The sequence below is a fragment of the Felis catus genome, chromosome C1, assembly GCF_018350175.1.
Source record: "Felis catus isolate Fca126 chromosome C1, F.catus_Fca126_mat1.0, whole genome shotgun sequence".
In the NCBI taxonomy this organism is placed as follows: domain Eukaryota; kingdom Metazoa; phylum Chordata; class Mammalia; order Carnivora; family Felidae; genus Felis; species Felis catus.
This window is the reverse complement of record NC_058375.1, coordinates 163,821,225-163,840,420: the sequence shown is the minus strand read 5'-3', so window position 1 is coordinate 163,840,420 and position 19,196 is coordinate 163,821,225. Positions and strand designations below refer to the sequence as shown.

At 43.7% G+C, this 19,196-nt stretch overlaps 1 long non-coding RNA gene across 3 annotated transcripts in view; it reads left to right on the top strand.

Moving 5' to 3' along the window:
- Positions 1-19,196, top strand: part of LOC111561873 — a 451,344-nt gene that overhangs the window by 145,263 nt on the left and 286,885 nt on the right. The window lies entirely within an intron of this gene.

Sequence of the window (19,196 nt, the reverse complement as noted above, 5' to 3'; positions counted from 1 at the left end):
GTTAGCCTGTGCTCAAAATATGCTTATGGGGCATATTCTGATATGATTAATGTTGGCATCATTGAGCATACATTAGTGGAATTTGCATATAGATAAATTTGAATAATGTTCAAGGACATTAAATGATTTCAGATTTAATAATGATCATAATAGCTAACCTTAAGTGGAGTACTATATGCCAGACGTCGCTCTGAACATTTTATTTGTGTTTATTTATTTATTTATTTATTTGTCAATTTTTTATTTAAATTCTAGTTAGTTAACGTACAGTGCGATACGGTTTCAGGAGTAGAATCCAGTGAGTCGTCACTTTCATACAACACCCAGTGCTCATCACAATTGCCCTCGTTAACGCCCATCCCCCATTTAGCCCATCCCCCACCCACCTCCCTCCATCAACCTTCAGTTTGTTCTCTGTATTTAAGAGACTCTTTTTTTTTTTTTAAGTTGATTCATTTATTACTTCTGAGAGAGAGAGAGAAAGCACGCCACAAGTGGGGGATGGACAGAGAGAGAGAGAGAGAGAGGGAAATACAGAATCCGAAGCAGGCTTCAGGCTCTGAGCTGTCAGCACAGAGCCCTAGGCAAAGCTCAAACTCACTAATTGCGAGATCATGACCTGAGCTGAAGTTGGACGTTTAACTGACTGAGCCACCCAGGCACCCCTGAGAGACTCTTATGGTCTGTTTCCCTCTTTCTTTTTCCCCCTTCCCATATGTTCATCTGTTCTGTTTTTTTTTAATTCTACATACGAGTGAAATCATATGGTATTTGCCTTTCTCTGACTTATTTCATTTAGCATAATACACCCTAGCTCCGATCATGTCATTGCAAATGGCAAGGTTTCATTGTTTTTGATGGCTGAGTAATATTCCATTACACACACACACGCACACACACACACACACACATACACATGCACACACACATATATGTATACACAGGTATATCACATATATGTACATATATATACACATACATACATATATACATATACATATATATACATATATACATATATATGTGATATATATATGTGATATATATATGTGATATATATATATATCACATATATATATATGATATATATATATATAACATCTTCTTTATCCATTCAACAGTTGATAGATATCTGGGCTCTTTCCACAGTTTGGTTATTGATGATAGGGCTGCTATAAACATGGGGGTGCATGTGTCCCTTGGAAACAGTGCATATGTATCCCTTGGATAAATGCCTAGTAGTGCAATTGCTGGGTTGTAGGGTAGTTCTATTTTTAACTTTTTGAGGAAGCCCCATTCTGTTCTCCAGAGTGGCTGCACCAGTTTGCATTCCCACCAACAGTGCAAGAGGGTTTTCCTTTATCTGCATCCTGGCCACCACCTGTTGTTTCTTGTGTTGCTAATTCTAGCCATTCTGACAGGTGTGAGGTGCTTTTGATTTGTAGTTCCCCGTTGGTGAGTGATGCGGAGCATTTTTTCATGTGTCTGTTGGCCATCTGGATGTCTTCTTTGGACAAGTGTCTATTCATGTCTTCTGCCCATTTCTCCACTGGATTATTTGTTTCTGGGGTGTTGAGTTTGGCAAGCTATTTATAGATTTTGGATACTAACCCTTTATCAGATATGTCATTTGGCAGTATCTTCTCCCGTTCCGTCAGTTGCCTTTTAGGTTTGTTGATTGTTTCCTTGGCTGTGCAGAAGCTTTTTATTTCCAGATAAGTATGGATTTGTCTAACTGGAATGTGGGTGATTCATGAGAGAGTATTTATTACTCTAGGAATGACCTTAGGCTAATGTGGGAGAAGGGGTAGTCATGGTGCCCCAGCTTCCCCCACCCCGGCCCCAGCCCTACCTACATCTCTCTCGCTTATTTGCTGATACTTGTGAAATCCCCACAGTTCGAGATTTATTCCTTTGTTTAAATGCTTCTCTACCGCACAGGGTATTCTCATAAGCCACTTAAACCTAGCCATGCTAGCATGCACACCAGCTTTCCTGAGACGAGGTTTTGGTGAGACACGGAGGGTGGTGGAAAGCCGGAGCACATGGAGAAAGACAGCAGTAATCCAGAGGTGGCTCAGGACTCAGTTTCACCAAAAGATAGTGTAATATCAGGGTCAAATTGGAAATGGTATGGAGTTCTGATTATTTTTCAAATGATGAACCTATCGTGAGATCAAGTCCCACGTTGGGCTCTGTGCTGACGGTGTGGAACCTGCTTGGGATTCTCTCTCTCTCCTTCTCTCTGCCCCTTCCTCTCTCTCTCTCTCTCTCTCTCTCATTAAAAAAAATTAATGTTTACTTAGAGAGAGAGAGAGACAGAACGTGAGCAGGGGAGGGATAGAGAGAGAGGGAGACACAGAATCTGAAGCAGGTTCCAGGCTCCCAGCTGTCAGCACAGAGCCCGACACGGGGCTCAAACCCACAAACCGTGAGATCGTGACCTGAGCGAAAGTTGGACGCTCAACTGACTGAGCCACCCAGGCACCCCCCTCTCTCTCTCTCTCTCTCTTTCAAATTAAATAAACATTTTTAAAAAATGATGAACCTAAATCTTCAGCTTATTAAATACTTTAAAACCACAAAGATTTACGGTAACATTTTTGAGGGGCCATCAAAGGGCTTCTAAGTTGCAGACAGCAGAATTCAGTCCTGTTTAATGTCAGCAGGAAAGGAGATTATTAAAGGGTATTCAGGAGCACAGAGAATCTCCAGGAGGGCTTGTGAACCAGGCACGGAGGCTCTGTCTGTTGCCGGGAATGGCGACCAAAATCACACAGCGGAAGTGGTCCTGTGGAGACCCTTCTGCTTCTGCTCTGGGCACAGGGACTGCACCGGGAGCTGCCCACACCACTGAATGTGGGGCTAAATAATTTCACCAGAGCTGCCAAACTGCCTCTGGAGATTGCGTCTACTTCACCAGAATGGATTCTAGAAAAAGCCTCCTTGGCTCACAAGCTTCCATGGCAAAGTCTAGCAGTTTTGCAACCAAAGGGTGAGTCCAGAGAGATGCTCCCCGTGCCACGGACTGGCAAGGGGAGTATCTGGCACTCGGGTGATAGGTAGGCTCTCTCTGACCAAGACTCATAAAGGGTAGGGAGTCCAAACCTGGGGGCCAGGGGCTTTGGAGGGAGCAAAGAAACCAAACGGAATGACAAAGGCTCCCACAAGGAGGGGCCTTTGCACATGCCTTTGATGCTGCCTGAGTTACTCAGGACAAAGGGAACCTTAAGTGTGTCAGCAGCAAGGCAGCTAAACATTTGAAAAGGAGAGGCTTCGAGTTCTTCCACATCCACCAGCGAAAGGCCAGTGCGGTTATGTCACGATACGGAAAACAAATCGCTCAGTTTTAGAATAAGGTTGATGCTTTAGCTTTGGACTTAAGATTCCCCCCCTCCCCCCCTCCCCCCGTGTCCCCCTTCCCACCCCTCTGTCTTTGTCTTTTTTTTTTTTTAAGGGCCATTTCTGCCACATTCTCCAAACCTAGTGAGGAGTAATGCAAATAAATCTTTAAAAAAATATATTACGTGGCAAATAGTTCTAAGAATATGTCTTCTTATATTTCTAAAAATGAAGTGGTTCGGGCGATAAATTTTGACTCGATTGCAGCGTGGCTCCGTCAGAAGGGGCGTGTCATGTGACCATGATGACAGGCATTCATTCACGATTTGATGACTTCTCCACCTAGAATCTGGCAGTACAACAGCCCAGCACCTGCTCAAACCTAGCAGTGAGCAAAGAGCCCCTCAGCAGCAAATGAAAGGATGTGGGTATAAGGAGATGTTTTATCATTCAACATATTTTTTTTTCGGCCTCATTGTCCAAGTATGTAAAATTTAGCCTAAAACCTTCAGGTTGACCATAAAAAAAGACCTGAGGACCTCATCATTCTGTGCACCGCTCGTGGAGTTGCCTGGAGAAACCATTTATTTTCTGCAACTTTGCAGAGGCATAAAAATGAATAGGTTGCAAAGAACATTAACAATTCACTGTTACAGTGTCTCTGAAATTTTCAATGTACCTCCCCACTGTGGGGGAATCTACGATACAAAAATGCAATGAAATCCAATGAAAGCATCAGTATATAAGGATGTATTTACCAAGATGTGTTTATTTCAGTATGTTTGTAGTGGGGGTGGGATAAGCCCTTGAATGTCTATTAGTAGAGTTACAGATGAATAAATTCTGGCACATTCTTACTGTAAGCTATTAAGTGTATGCTTAAAAGAGTGATTTAGATTTGTGTGTATTGACCTGGAAGGATGTCCATGTGTACTGTTTTGTTTTCGAACATAACCTCCAGATTTTTTCATCTTCATAACAAAATCTGAAGCTTAGAACCGGATCGCTTGGCCGTTTCTCTTATCTTATCTCCTCCAAGTTCAAGATGCTTGCCTCTCTTCACAGCGGGCGTTCTCTTAGAGCTGCAGTTGGGGCTCAAGACATTCAAGCCTCAACACAGTCTTCTTTGTAGTGTCAGCCTTTTTCCGGAAAACCGGCTTAGTCTGCTCACCATAGCCTCTCTGCTTCCTATCCTAACACCGCTTTCCCTGGGCATACAGAGAATCTTTGCCTTTCTTGTACGGGGTCACTTTGTGGGGTTGGGGCTTGGCACACCTCTTGGAGAGTCCGGCGGGTCTCAGGAGCATTCACCATGTTCGCCAGAGCGCTATTGGCTCAGAAAGAAAGAGCTACGTAGGTTCTTTAAAAAGCCACTGCCAGGGCGCCTGGGTGGCGCAGTCGGTTAAGCGTCCGACTTCAGCCAGGTCACGATCTCGCGGTCCGTGAGTTCGAGCCCCGCGTCGGGCTCTGGGCTGATGGCTCGGAGCCTGGAGCCTGTTTCCGATTCTGTGTCTCCCTCTCTCTCTGCCCCTCCCCCGTTCAAGCTCTGTCTCTCTCTGTCCCAAAAATAAATAAACGTTGAAAAAAAAATTAAAAAAAAAAAAATAAAAAGACACTGCCAAAAGAGTGTCAGAGTATAAACCCATCTTCCTACAAATATCTGTGTGTCGTATATTTATATCTGCTGGGTAAGCGCTGAAAAGTATGTGAAAGAATAAAAGCCAGATTGTCGTTTTGCTGGGGGGTTAGGGTTTGGGAGATGCTTTAATGTGTTAGAACAAGCATATATTGGGGCGCCTGGGTGGCTCAGTCGGTTAAGCGGCCGACTTCGGCTCAAGTCATGATCTCGCGGTCCGTGAGTTCGAGCCCCGCGTCGGGCTCTGTGCTGACAGCTCGGAGCCTGGAGCCTGCTTCAGATTCTGTGTCTCCCTCTCTCTCTCTCTCTCTCTGACCCTCCCCCGTTCATGCTCTGTCTCTCTCTGTCTCAAAAATAAATAAACGTTAAAAAAATTTTAGAAGGAAAAGAACAAGCACGTATTAGTTTTGCAATTAAGAGACGATACAGAGAGGGAAATTTCAGAAACTTGGTGAGGATTCAATGCAACAATACTTGTAAAATGCTTAGTATAATCCCTGGTATCTAGTACGCATCTGAGAAATGCTGGATATTATTGTTTGCTTTTTTTCTCCAGTTAGATATAGCAGACAGTAGCCTGGCTCTTGCCTTTGTCCACACTATCCTTTATTGCATCTATGTTCTGGATGGCTGGTAGTCTCTGAGTGCAGCATGCACTCTGTCACCCTTAGGCTTTTGCATGTACAAGTCCCAGTCTTAGAAGCTCGAATTCCCATTCCTGCACTGGTTAGCCGCTTTGCAGCTCTCAGGGTCTCAGTTTAAAAAAAATTTTTTTTAATGTTTCTTTACTTTTGAGAGAGAGAAAGAGAGAGACAGAGAGCAACAGAGACAGAGTACAAGCGGGGGAGGGCAGAGAGAGGGAGACACAGAATCTGAGGCAGGCTCCAGGCTCCGAGCTGTCCAGGCGAGGCTCGAACTCAATGACCATGAGATCATGATCTGTGCTGAAGTCAGACACTTAACCGACAGAGCCTTTGAGGTACCCCTCTTAGGTCTCAATTTAAGTGCCTTCGTGACCTGCAAGTGAAGGCGAGACACCTGTCCTTTCTGGGCTGTCTGCCCCGTGCCATAATACCCGGCACCCTCATTGGAATAGTCGGTCTGTGGGACTGTGTCTATCCATCTTTGCATTTTCAAGGCCGTGAAATGGGTCCTCAGTAAACACAGAGTAGCCGAGTGAAGAGGGCTAACTGGTTGTATGACCAAACCAGAAGAGAAAGGCAGATTGAGTTTCCCAAGAAAAGCTTGGGACGCTGGACAGATAGCGTCACTGGGTCTATGTTCTGGGTGCCTGCTTGTGTTCTGTAAGCGTAGTATTTTCATTTCTCAGGTTTTTGCAAATTGGAAAAGGACTAAGGTGCTGCTACTTTTTAAATGATTAATTTGTTCAGATTATCATATAATGTCCCTCCAATTTAGACGTTATTAACTTCCCAGAGCAGTTAATAACTACTCTTTATTAACTCTCTGTATATGCACAAAAACCTCAGATTAACCAGTGTCAGATAAAAGCAATGGAGAAAATACATTGCCGAAGAGAAATTCTGAGAAGCGCTTTGCAGATCGTGGTTGCGGCTACAAGATAAACAAGTTGTACAGCCCTTACCGGCAGAGGAATCATTTATTGGCTCTGTTTAAAATACAATTATCAAAAAAGGCAAAATTAGGACTCTCACAGAGATATAAAATAAATACACATTAAAGATTTTCCTGGGGGCGCCTGGGTGGCATAGTCGGTTAAGCGTCCGACTTCAGCCAGGTCACGATCTCACGGTCCGGGAGTTCGAGCCCCGCGTCGGGCTCTGGGCTGATGGCTCGGAGCCTGGAGCCTGTTTCCGATTCTGTGTCTCCCTCTCTCTCTGCCCCTCGCCCGTTCATGCTCTGTCTCTCTCTGTCCCAAAAATAAATAAACGTTGAAAAAAAAAAAAAGATTTTCCTTAACTCGTGGATCAATGAGGGAACACAGATGTTATAACTGATTTAAAAGAGAGTCCAGAGAAGAGATACTGTAGGAAGGGCCAACGCTGAAATGAATAAGAAAATGAAGGCTAAAATGAAGCCATGGTTATGGTGATAAATGTCGACTCGGTTGCAGAGTGGCTGAGTCAGAAGGGGCATGTCCCGTGCGATGGCTGGTTTCAGCAACATGGCCTCTCCATGTGCGATTATACTTGAATGTACCAGAAGCTCTTTGGAAAATTGATTTTACTCCCTGGGTTGTGTTGTAAAATTTGGGGGCAGGGGGAAGAATGGCATCACAAAGGCCAAAATAGCTACTGGAAAACCCTTATTTCCTTATAAACCAAGAGATAAAATGGGGGGGGGGGGAGAGCCCTCCCTATTCAACTGAAGGAAATACAAACACGTGAGACGTGGAGGTAGGTTCAAGAGGTGAGAGATTCCAGACATCGGCGACAGTGAAGTAGGTGCCCGGTGGGACTGGGGCAGGAGTAGAGGAGAGTCATTCAGCATCAAGCCACCTATGGGGTAGTGGAGCAAATGGCCTCGAGCTGGTGAGCAGCATGATGGAGGAACGATCACATCCGCGGAAGGAAGGCGGAGAGCACTGACAAGTCGCAGAAATTGTAGGAAATGATCTCCACTTGGGGACGAATTTGAGCTCTTACCATTTGGGGTTGGCAAGCTATTGATCAGGTGGATTGAGAAACAAGCTGTTAGAATAATACTGAAAAGAGTGTAGCGTTGCCAGATCTGGAGAGAGGGGGAAGGCAAAAAAAAAAAAACAAAAAAAAAAAACAGTGACCAGGATCATTAGTTCAATTTTATGTTCAGACGAACAACATTGGTTTTTTTGTACAAGTAGGTCCCATGCGGTATTTGGAGCATACTCCTACTAGAACATTTTTTTTCTGTTTACCCGAAATTCACATTTAACTGAACGTCCGGTATTTTATCTGGCAATCCTAACTGGTAGGACACTTTTGGAGACTAGCTGTACAAATTGGTAGGTCTTTCGCCACGCCGACTGCCTGATCCATATTCCACGTGTGGCATGCGGCCTGCTGACTGAGTTATCTTATCTGCCCTTATCCAAGGTCATGCTCCCTCTCCTTACAACCAACCGATTAGCGTGGGCCGTGGATTTGGCCTCTGAAGTATTCTCAGATCCATACCATCGTCTTCATCTCTACTGTCTGAGCTCCAGGTCCGGCTCTCATCCTCCCTGGCCTAGAGGTTTGCAGATTTCCTACATTACTCCTCCAGTTTTCACCTTCTCCAGTTCCTCCTACATGTTGTCAACAAGTTGGCTTTCTGGATCACATTTCCCCCTGCTTACTTCCAGTAGGAGATGATTCAAACCCCTGAGCATGGCCCCCCACAATCTGATCTTGTTCTACTTCTCTGGTCATGACTGCCACACTCTCACTGCCCCACCTTCCTCCTGTCCTAGACCCAACAGTTGTTCACATCCCGAGTCTTACAGATGCTGTCCGCGGTGCCTTCTTCTCCTCCGTCACACTACCAGCTCCTGCTTCAAAAGCCTATTTCAATATTACCTTCCCTCTAAAACCTCCCTGCGATGCCAAGCTTTCCTCTCCCAATCCATTCAACCTTCTGTTCCCTTCTGTTCTCCATTATACCATTACATTGTGAAAGCACGCGTCGGCTTCTATTGTCGGTGATCGTACATTTCTGTCTCGCTCACTAGGCTGTGAGCTTCTCAAGGACAAGGATCATGTGTTAATATACAGAACCTAGCATAGTGCGTGATGCAGAGTATCAGGATAAGAAGTGGGGATCTGCAACTCTTACATCTATCTCCATCGGCGAAGGAGATTGCTGTGGATCGCTTGATGATGCTGCTGCAGCAACTGGAGGTACCAGGAAGCTAGCTGGTTAGAGATGGAATACATACAGGTGCCTATTTTTCTGGTTCACTGGATTGCACACAAGTGATCGTGCTCCCACACATTTTAGCACGGGCGTATGCATGTTTATCGAGCATTAAGCATATAGGTACAGATGTCTAGTACAGAACGAAGACAGCGGGCAACGACTACTGCTGCCACTGGAAGTTACTCGAGGAGCCTTCATCACAGACTCGAGGATACTTCAAGTCTAGGAAGTTCGGAGTCAGGGAAAGAGCCTGACTCGCTGTCTTTTTATATCCCTTCCGAATGTGTAAAGCACCGTGAAACTTATCATTGTGACAAGATACACCTGATCACCTTCAGCATCGCCTACGTTTCAACTCTTCCCAAATACTTCTGAATACACCCAACCTTTACACTTGTGAACAGTTTCCCTTGTAGAGTTCATCGTCTGGCCACGTCCTACGCGGGAACCCTCGGCTCAGCCCCCCGCGATATCGGAGAAGTCAAGAAAAGAGAAACCCCTTGCAAGCATTGTAGTCTTAGGGGCTTTTGCTTATTTTATTTCTTCCACAGGGACTGTAACTCCTGAACTTCTCATAGTAGAATTAAAAATTGTGTGTCATGGGGTTACAGGTGAAAGGAAGAGAGATAATGCAGCTTTTTGAAATGTGGTCCCAGGATCCCCCGCACGAGAACCCTTTGGTACGCTTGTGTAAAAACCAGATTTCCGGGCCCGATCTTCAATTTACCCAAACAGAGTTTTGTTGGAGTGGATCCAGAAAACTGTATTTTAAGTCAGCTCTGTAGCGTATTATTTACTACACGGACTGAGAGCCGCTGGACCAGATGCACACAGCAGAGAAGGCTCCACTCACAGGCAGCGGGGCGCTCCCCTGTAGAGGAGACGGGTGACCAAAGATCCCTTTCAAAGCGCTGAGCTCTTTCAGACCATCACGACTGCCACATTCTGGGTCACTGCTGTCACGGCTCTGGAGCTGTCCAAACTATCACCTTCTCGGCGCTGCCCAGAGCTGCCGCTGGCCGGCCGCCGTGTGACTCGTTTGAGCTGGTGAGCTCAGCCAGGTGACTCGGTGTGCCGAGGTAAGGCGAGAGATTTCCAGGAGGACAAGACTCGCGAGTAATACCTGGGCCACTGGCCAAGGAAGCAAAGGGTGTATTTCTGAATAGGCGATAAAGCGCACGATGACGTTCCGGGAGGCTTTTGGACACTTTGCTGGAGACCAACCAAATAAGACTCAAATTTTATACCTGAATACAGTAGTATCCCTTTAGCCATGGTTTTGCTTTCCATGATAGCAGTTACCACAGCCCGCAGTGGGTCTAGAAGCAGATGATCCTCATTCTGCTGTGTGGCCAGGAGGTCGATGGTAGCCTAACGCGACGTCACAATGCCTGCACCATCCGCCTCACTTCACCTCATCACTTGGGCATTTTATCAGCTCAATCGTCACAAGAGGTACGGTACGACAAATTATTTTGAGACAGAGAGAGACCACATTCACATGGCTCTTATTATAATATATTTTTTACGATTGTCCTATTAGTGATTTCTCACCCTGCTTGATTTGCAAATTGCACTTTATTCTAATTATGTGTGTATCAGAAGACCATCGAATAGATGGGATTTGGTACCATCCATGGTTTCAGGCATCCATTGGGGGTTTTGGAACATATTCCCCTGCAGATAAGGGGAGGCCTCTGGATTCAGTTTTAAAATCCTCCTTCCGTGGCTACAACATAAAGAAACACTTACCACCCACCCTTGTGTTTCAAATTTAGAAATTTGGTACATGATGTAAAGAAATGTGGTGCGTGGCACTAAATCAGTGCCTTCTCTTTTGAGCTTTAGGCTGAAAGTTGTATCGATAGCTTTTGTCGTTGTTTATGTGAATCGCAAATAGAAAAAAAATGACAACAAGATCACGCTTCTTCGGTCTCTTCCTGCTTTTCCTAAACCTCCCTGCCTCTCCTCGTTCCCCGCTGGCTCCAGCTGCCGGCACGAGCAAGGAACTCTGGTCCCTCCACTCTGTGGTGAGCCACTCTCTTTCTTCCCACTTCCTTCCTGAGGGGATAACTTTCGTTTACCCTAAAATATTTCTCAGCCACGGCGCTGGAGCTCGCAGCGTTTTACATACTTCTCATCCTAACAGGCTAAAACTTTCCCTCTCCTTTGTGAGTAAACAAACAGCTGAACCCCTGACAGTGGCAAAGTCTCCCAGGTCTGGGAGAGGCTTAGCCGTCGGAGGATCTGGGTAGGGCTGCGTAACTATAGCAGCAACTCCTATGGCTTTGATGCTATTTCTTTTAATACTTTCAACATGGGTGCTGTTACGACCATTTTGACAATATATTCAGGCTTAGAAAGGTTAACTGACCTACCTGAGGCTGCATACCTAGAGAGTGGTGAACTCAGGATTTGATTTCCAGGTCTGTATGGTTCCAGCATCTATGTTCTCTATATCAGCCAGGACATTTGGTAGGAATGACCGGCCAGCAGTGTCTGTAAATTTGTAAATAGTAAATTTGTCATAGCTAATCTTCTTTGGCCTTTAGTGGCCTGGGTACAACCGAATCAGGGCAGACTTTAGGTTTAGGTTTAGTGTGTATGGAAGAAACAGAAGCATCCAGGGTGCAGGAAGAGCAGTGAGAAATCCAGAAATCCAGACAGGGTCTAAGACAAAGGAAGTAGCAGAGGAACTAACAGGCAAGTGCTGTATATGAGCAGAATCAAAGATTTATGGTGTGGCCATGAATAATTTCAGCTGGTTTAGTATAAATCTACCTTAGAGTCATTTGCTAATATCTGTGAAAACTAAAAAACTGATTTTTTTTTTTGCATTGATTTTCAATCTTACCTCCAAGGAACTAATATATAGAATTCAGTGGTTTTTCAAAGAACGACAACAAAACTCAGTAGAATTTTTGTCTCTATTCTAATTCTGGCCAGCTCGATGACCTCGGACAAGTCTGCACCTCAGTCCCTTACTCTGAGAGATGCTGGAGATGTTGATGATGCACGGTCTTCCAAACTTTATAGGGCTATTAAGACCTAGGAAACCAGAGCTCCTATATAAATATCTAGTGATATTATTTCATAGTCATTTGCAGTAGTAGTCTCAATCTTTGAATATTTTATTTCTTCTGGAAAAGTTATGTTTAATAAATGCTTTCTGGTAGTCAAGAATTTCATACCATGTGCCCAGCTTTCCCAATGGGTTAGGAGATTCCCATTTCTCTTATTTTTCTGTTAGCTATCTTGACTTCAAATACTATTTGGTAAGAGCACGGGGGTCCCCAAGACCCACCTCTAGTAACTCAGTAGGAACACGCACACACACTCACAGGACTCCACATGGGATTATAGCAGAAAGCACAAAGCAAAATCAACACAGGGAAGAGGCGCATGGGGTAAAGTCTAGAGGACATCAGGCACAAGCTCCCAACAATCCTCTCCCTGTGGAACCACACAGGCTGTGCGTAATCCCTCCAAAATCAAATGGTTAACACCATGTGCGAAGTGTTATCTATCAGGAAAGTTTCCGTAGAGACTCACTGCCCAAGGTTCTCACCAAGGGCTGGTCACCTAGGCTCCCTCTGCCTGGCGTGTATCAAGAGCCCAGAGCCGCTATGTTAATTCGTTTCTGCTCGGTAAGCTTCAATTTTTTTTTCCTAGTTGCCTGTTTAAACAGCGTGGATCTGGGGCGCCTGGGTGGCGCAGTGGGTTAAGCGTCCGACTTCAGCCAGGTCACGATCTCGCGGTCCGTGAGTTCGAGCCCCGCGTCGGGCTCTGGGCTGATGGCTCGGAGCCTGGAGCCTGCTTCCGATTCTGTGTCTCCCTCTTCTCTGCCCCTCCCCTGTTCATGCTCTGTCTCTCTCTGTCCCAAAAATAAATAAACGTTGAAAAAAAATTAAAAAAAAAATAAACAGCGTGGATCTAAAACTAACTCGGGAAAATTTGGAGGCGTTATTTTCATGTTGATGACAGCATTTCTGAGCTGAGAGTTCTCTTGGAAGTGCTCTGAACTCAGTTAATTTACTCTGCTCCTATAAGAGCTCACAAGTTGTATGATGAAGTGAAATGAAAATAACAAAAATGAAACAAACATCTAAAATGAAGAATCTAGTTAACGTTTAGAGATAGTATAGCAAAACATTATTTTGCCAACATTAATATAGCAAAAATATTTTTGTAAGCTTTTTTATATGGAAAGTTTCATTAAAATAGTTAAATCTACTAGGTCTATCCCTAAAGCCCAACATTTTTGCGTCCAAGAAGGTAATGAAAATAATGCTGACAGCTAATTATTCATTAGATAACGTGTTAAGCAGCTCTGATAAGAGATGCAATAAGAAGGTAGCTTGCCAAACAAAGATGTTGATTGTCTCTCACATAACAGTTCCAAGCAGATGGATAAGGCTGCTTTGTCAAATCCCATCAGAGACTCAGGATGGCAGCCCTCCGTTTGCATCAGGTGGTTCGCCATACACTTTTCCAAGTTCTGGCTCTCAGAGCCTGAAGGAAGGGGTTATGTGTTCAAGGCCAGAGCCTGAAGTTCCCTCTTAAGCAATGAAAATGGCTCCCATAAGTTCTGCTTGTGGCGTATTGGTGAGCGCTTGGTCACATGACCACATCTAGCCGCAAGTAGGCTGAGAAATGTCATTTAGCGACAAGCCTACGAGGAAGGGAAGCATAACTTCTGATGGACTGCCAGCCATATCCCCCATGGCTGGAAGACCTTTCCATTACAGGTGTAACCTAGGATATTTGGCACTTTATTTAGAGAATCGTAACTTTCCAAGTCACTGCAGAGCAAATCAAGACATTTTCTAGAATGATATTCAAGCTACCCCTTTAAAGCGGACTATAATAGGAATGCCTGGCTGGCTCAGTCCATAGAGCACGTGACTTTTGATCTCAGGGCTGTGAGTTCAAGCCCGCATTGAGGGTAGAGCTTACTTTAAAAAAAAAAAAAAAAGAGTGCTATAATAATCTGCACCATGAGAAATTTTAATATGGAAAACTCACGCTGGCACTTTACCTAAATGCTTTCAGTGTATTTTATTATTCTTGATAGTTTAACCCCAATTCAAGTTGATACATTATTTCTCTTGAGTTGGCTCTTTTGAGCAATATGTAATATTTCCTGCCCCAAACCATTCCTTAGGCAAAGAGCTTTATTCCTGTTGAATACCTTTTAACCTCTACATTATAATTATGATCTCAAGGTTCAATTGTACTTCCTTAATGTAAATCTAGGGAAATTGAAAACTGGCCCACGTCATTTCCAGCTTTACATTTATGCCACATGTGTTATCTTACTTACGGATATAACATAGTATCCAACTCCTTGAGGGTATTACATTTATAATTGACTTGCTTATGTTTTCATTCTTGACACACAAATAGTAGTATTTGGTTTGTTACGTTTAAAATCGCATTATAAAACTGTTCACAAGATTCTTTTGTTGTTTTATTATATTATCTCCTGTGACATCTGCAGCTTTATTTTAAAGTTGGTGTGAGTGAAAAGGGGTAGATGCCAGATACCGATGACCAGTAATAAGGGTTCATACGCTTCGTTGGTTGGGAATACATAAAAACCGGGTCACGGAGGGGCACCTGAGTGGCTCAGTCAGTTAAGCGCCTGACTCTTGATTTCAGCTCAGGTCCCGATCTCGCGGTTCATGAGTTCAAGCCTTGCATCTGTGCGCCATGATAAAAAAAAAATCATTTGGAGTTATCTCTTGGTGGTGGAGGCAGCTTTGTACTGAGTTCTGCTCATTCTCTCCCACGGTCCCTGGTACAATCAGGAGCAACCATTTTCTAGATGCCAGATTTGACTTAGGCACGGAGCATGGGGTCAGAGGACAGGATGCAATTAACCAATTCATGTGGATCGAGCCTATGACCTAGGATTTACATGGGATACCGACCCAATGCTTTGACTTTACAGGGTGCTTTAAATATATATAGTTCTCTTGCCCCAAACTATTGCTAACCTATTATGTATTATCTTTTGTGGTTTCACAAAAGTCTAGAAAGATATGAAGAGACAAGCATGACTACATATGTTTTTCTTTATTTTTTCATTTTCTCCTTCCTCCCTTCCTCCATTGCCCCCTTCCACCCCCGCCTTCCTTTCTTCTTTATTATTCACAGGAAGAGAAACTAAAGAGACAGAGATGTTTAAGTAAAATGTTTAGAATTCAAATCTAATAGCTGCCAACCCAGTGTAATTGCTGCCATATAAGGGTATAGATGGAGACTGGGGAAAGCGTGTGTGTGTGTGTGTGTGTGTGTGTGTGTGTGTGTGTGTGTGTGTTGGGTGAAGGGAGGAAAGCAGTTCACCAGTGTTTCCACTTGAAACTTTACCCTGATTATCCAAAGCTTAGTATCTTAGAAGGCACCCTAGGAGCCATTGGGGTCAACTTCCCATCACCACATGGCATGACTCCTTGATGTGGCTTCCTCTTGATCATTTCACAGATGAGGTGCTCATATCTCACAAGGCAGCACATCCTAGTTTAGACCGTTTGTGCTATCAGAACATATATAGGGTTGAAATCTGTCTTCCTATGATTTCCATCTCCTATGGGAATACAGAAACAAGTGTAATCTCTGTCTTGACAATCTCTAGTCTAGACATGAGATAACACCTATTATGACTTCACCAAATTTTCTCCTCTCCACCAATTTCTCCCTTCTATTTCCTGCAGCTTTGCCTATGTTTATACCGTATTTTACCTCTTATTATGTCCCTCTTAATGTGTACGGACTACTGAGAGCCAGACTCCAGCCCAGAGAACAGCGGGAAGTTACTTTCCCAGAGTCAAAAGCCATGTGTAAGTGGAGATTCAAAGCATCTCCAGGGGCAGATGCTGGTATCGTTATCCTGACTCTGCCCCGAGATAAGTTACCTACCCTTTGTCTACCTCTGTTTTTCCATCTATCAACTGATGACGCTTAGGAATAAATGGAAATAATACTTTTGAGTTTGGAACGGTGCCTGACACATAAGTCTCTGTGCGAGCTGTCATTACATTCGTATTTTTGGCAGGTCATACGACCTTGTTAGTACATTCTGAACTTTCAGTTAACTAAAGACCGTGGCCATTTATGTACAAACCACTAAAAGTCAATGTCTCTTCTCTCTTCTATTATGTGTGTGTGCGTACAGTCTGTATGTGTGTGTGTTTGGACCTAAACGAAGGACTCTATCTCTGTTAAAATTAACCTGATTTACTTTGGTATCTTTTCCAGATTATTAAGTGTTTTCAATCTTGATGGTGTCATCGCATAACAAGTCTTCCTTCCCATCTTTTTTGTTGCTGTTGTTGTTCTCTGGGGGTTTGCTAGGCATGGCTTTTGTGATTTCAACCTTCTTATTGAAAAAAAGAAGCCAAGTAAGACGAGAACAATTGCATCATCATCCAGCCTACACTTATTTATCTAGTCCGTGATAGAATAAGCTATTTGATTTCGTGTTTGTCTGAAAACAAGGTATCCACCTTGTAAGGCTCCTGTGTTGACTTACCACTGGGTATTCTTTTTTTTTTTTTTTTTAATTTTTTTTTTAATGCTTATTTATTTTTGAGACAGAGAGAGACAGAGCATGAACGGGGGAGGGGCAGAGAGAGAGGGAGACACAGAATCGGAAGCAGGCTCCAGGCTCCGAGCCATTAGCCCAGAGCCTGACGCGGGGCTCGAACTCACGGACCGTGAGATCGTGACCTGGCTGAAGTCGGACGCTTAACCGACTGCGCCACCCAGGCGCCCCTGGGTATTCTTATATTAACACAAGGAAAGGAGGTTGGCTTGGCATGACTCATTTATAAAGCACATTTTTGGTTTGCTCCTTCCTCAATTCTCTCAGTTATTAATAAATCACATTAAATACCTGTGGCATTGGGTATAATACACACAGCTACCACCGTAATTTGGCTCATGGACTTGGCCAGAACACATAATTTCACTAGTTGAGGGCCCAATGGAAGTGCGTATTTCTGGTTTAGCAGACACTAATTATTATTAATCCAACCATGGATTGTGCTTTGCAGTTCTAACCTGTGAAAATAGTCTCTTTTTTGCCTCAGAAGGCTTCCAGTGCTTCACGGAAAATAATTTATCTCTGTTCATAAATAAATGACCCTCAACAAAGAAGAGATAACCAAGTAGAAAAACATGTCCGGGGACTCCTCGGTATTTTTGGGGGGAATGGTCCAGGAAGTAAGCCACAGAACTGGTAAGAGTCAGATTTCCTCTCTCCCCACCCAGCATTTTCTCCCCAGAGCAAGCCCGCGTTGCATTGCCTCTCTTGTCTCTCTCAGGACCACCTTACCAGGTGCGATTTCGAGGAGAGCCTTCGTATAGGCTGGTTCACGTGAGGCTTCATACCTTCGAACTAACTCACCTCTGACTCTTTCGAGGCTCGTCTGTCACTAATTTGCAGTAATTGTTTTCACATTGTTGATCTCTCAAAACATAAAAAGGTATTTGCTAATAAGAAAGGGGCTGTGATTTCATTAAGGGTGTGTTACATTTCAAGGGGGAATACAATATTTTATGAAAAACAAAAGGAACCTTGTCATATTCTATTAAAGCAATCTTCCAACCTCCACTGAAATTGCCTGAGGACTTCCACGGCTCCTAATTATACACAGTCTACCTTGGATTTTCACGTAATTTAAATGAATGGGTCTTGTACTGAAGGTCTCACTTTTAAATTACTCAATGTCTCTTATTTAAAATCAAACTCAGTATTTTGACCTCCTTCCTCAAAGAGTCATCTAAGAGACTAGAAGATTCTGGAAAAAGAACACCTATTTCTCAGAAAGTTATCCAATTACTCATTATTTTTTTTAGACTTGACTAGTTCCCATTTCTTTACTAAAATGTGGAGGAGAGTTTGCCATAGAAAGAGAGGAATGTATGGATAGGTTGAAGGAAAGGGTTTTATTTCCCTAAACATTTCCCAGCAAGATTGGAAAATGTTTATTGCTGCTACCTTAAAATCTGATCCATAGGGCCGGCCTGTTGCTGTCCGCATAAAAGGGAAGTAAACTGCCAGAGTGTAAGTGCAGCTTGAGTTGCCTCCTTTTCTGACGTTACAACTAAACTTATATGTGCTTTTGGGATCTGAATTTAGTTTTGACGAAAATGCGGCTCTCCGTTTCAATAAGGGATAAAAGGAGATCACCTTTTCAAGTCTCCTTTTCAAACTATTTGTCCTTCAAATGTCTATTTGAAGGAACTAAGGTATAGCTGTGAGGAAAAATAAAAACAGACTCAGTGGGAAGTTTGGAGTCTTTGGGTTTGAGGTGAGCTTTGAATGTTTGGAAACTGTTTTCAGGGCTCGGTTGCAGCCGCTGGGCTGGGCTGGGCTGGGCCGTTAGCACAGAGCAGGAGTACGGGAGGTAGGGAGTGTTCGTCACTTCCTGGCCATACCTAAAGCTGGCTCAAAAGAAAAAAAAAAAGAGAGAATGAAAGGAAATCAAGCTCTTGGTCAACTTAAAACATCTCCTGTTTCATGTCATACGTCATCGTTATAGGTTCTATTGTGCAAACCTTACACCAACCATGTTCGATTACTGACACGATCATTCTCCTTGAAATGTACAGATTGGGTGAACACAAATTGTTGTCTAAAGTGTTACGTATGGGCAAGGGCCAGTGGTAAGTGATAAGAGTATTAATGGCAAGCGTAATAATAAAATGCAATAATAGTAGCTGGTATTTATTGAGGACTCTGCCTGACAAGAGTAAGTTTTTTTGTTTTTTTTTTTTTAATGTGTGTACCGACTAGTTCTTACAACGACTCTGTGCAGTAGGTACCATTACCATCCACACATTTCAGGCAAGAAAACTGAGGTACAGGCAGGTGAGGAAATTAATCAAGTTGCCCTAGCTTCAGACCAATGCCACTTCTTCCATAGTTTGCTTACTCTGTAGCCGGAGCTTAGATTTTTGGAAGCAATTGTGGCCAGTAACTCCTAGGAAAGGCATTAGCACCCCCCTCGAAATTTTATAACAAATAAAATGGTGTCAACAAATTCGAGACTGGAGTCCTGTTCTGCTGTGTTGTGTTGCTGGTGCCATAGCAGTTGCCAATGACCGTGATTAACAGCAATGTTAGTGGCGGCGAGTGAGAAGTCGTTTTGCCATTGTCTGTGAAGAACTGAGACGAGAGTGAAAACTCCTAGGGTGGAGCTCGGAGCAATGAAAAGGACTTGGGGTTTGGTCACTCTTCGGTTCATTCAACAAATATTCATGGAACATTTACCATGTGCCTAGCACCTCATTCTCAACCGTGGGGACAGCGTAGTGAACCCAACAGATAAAGCTTTGCCTGTCATGGAGGTGA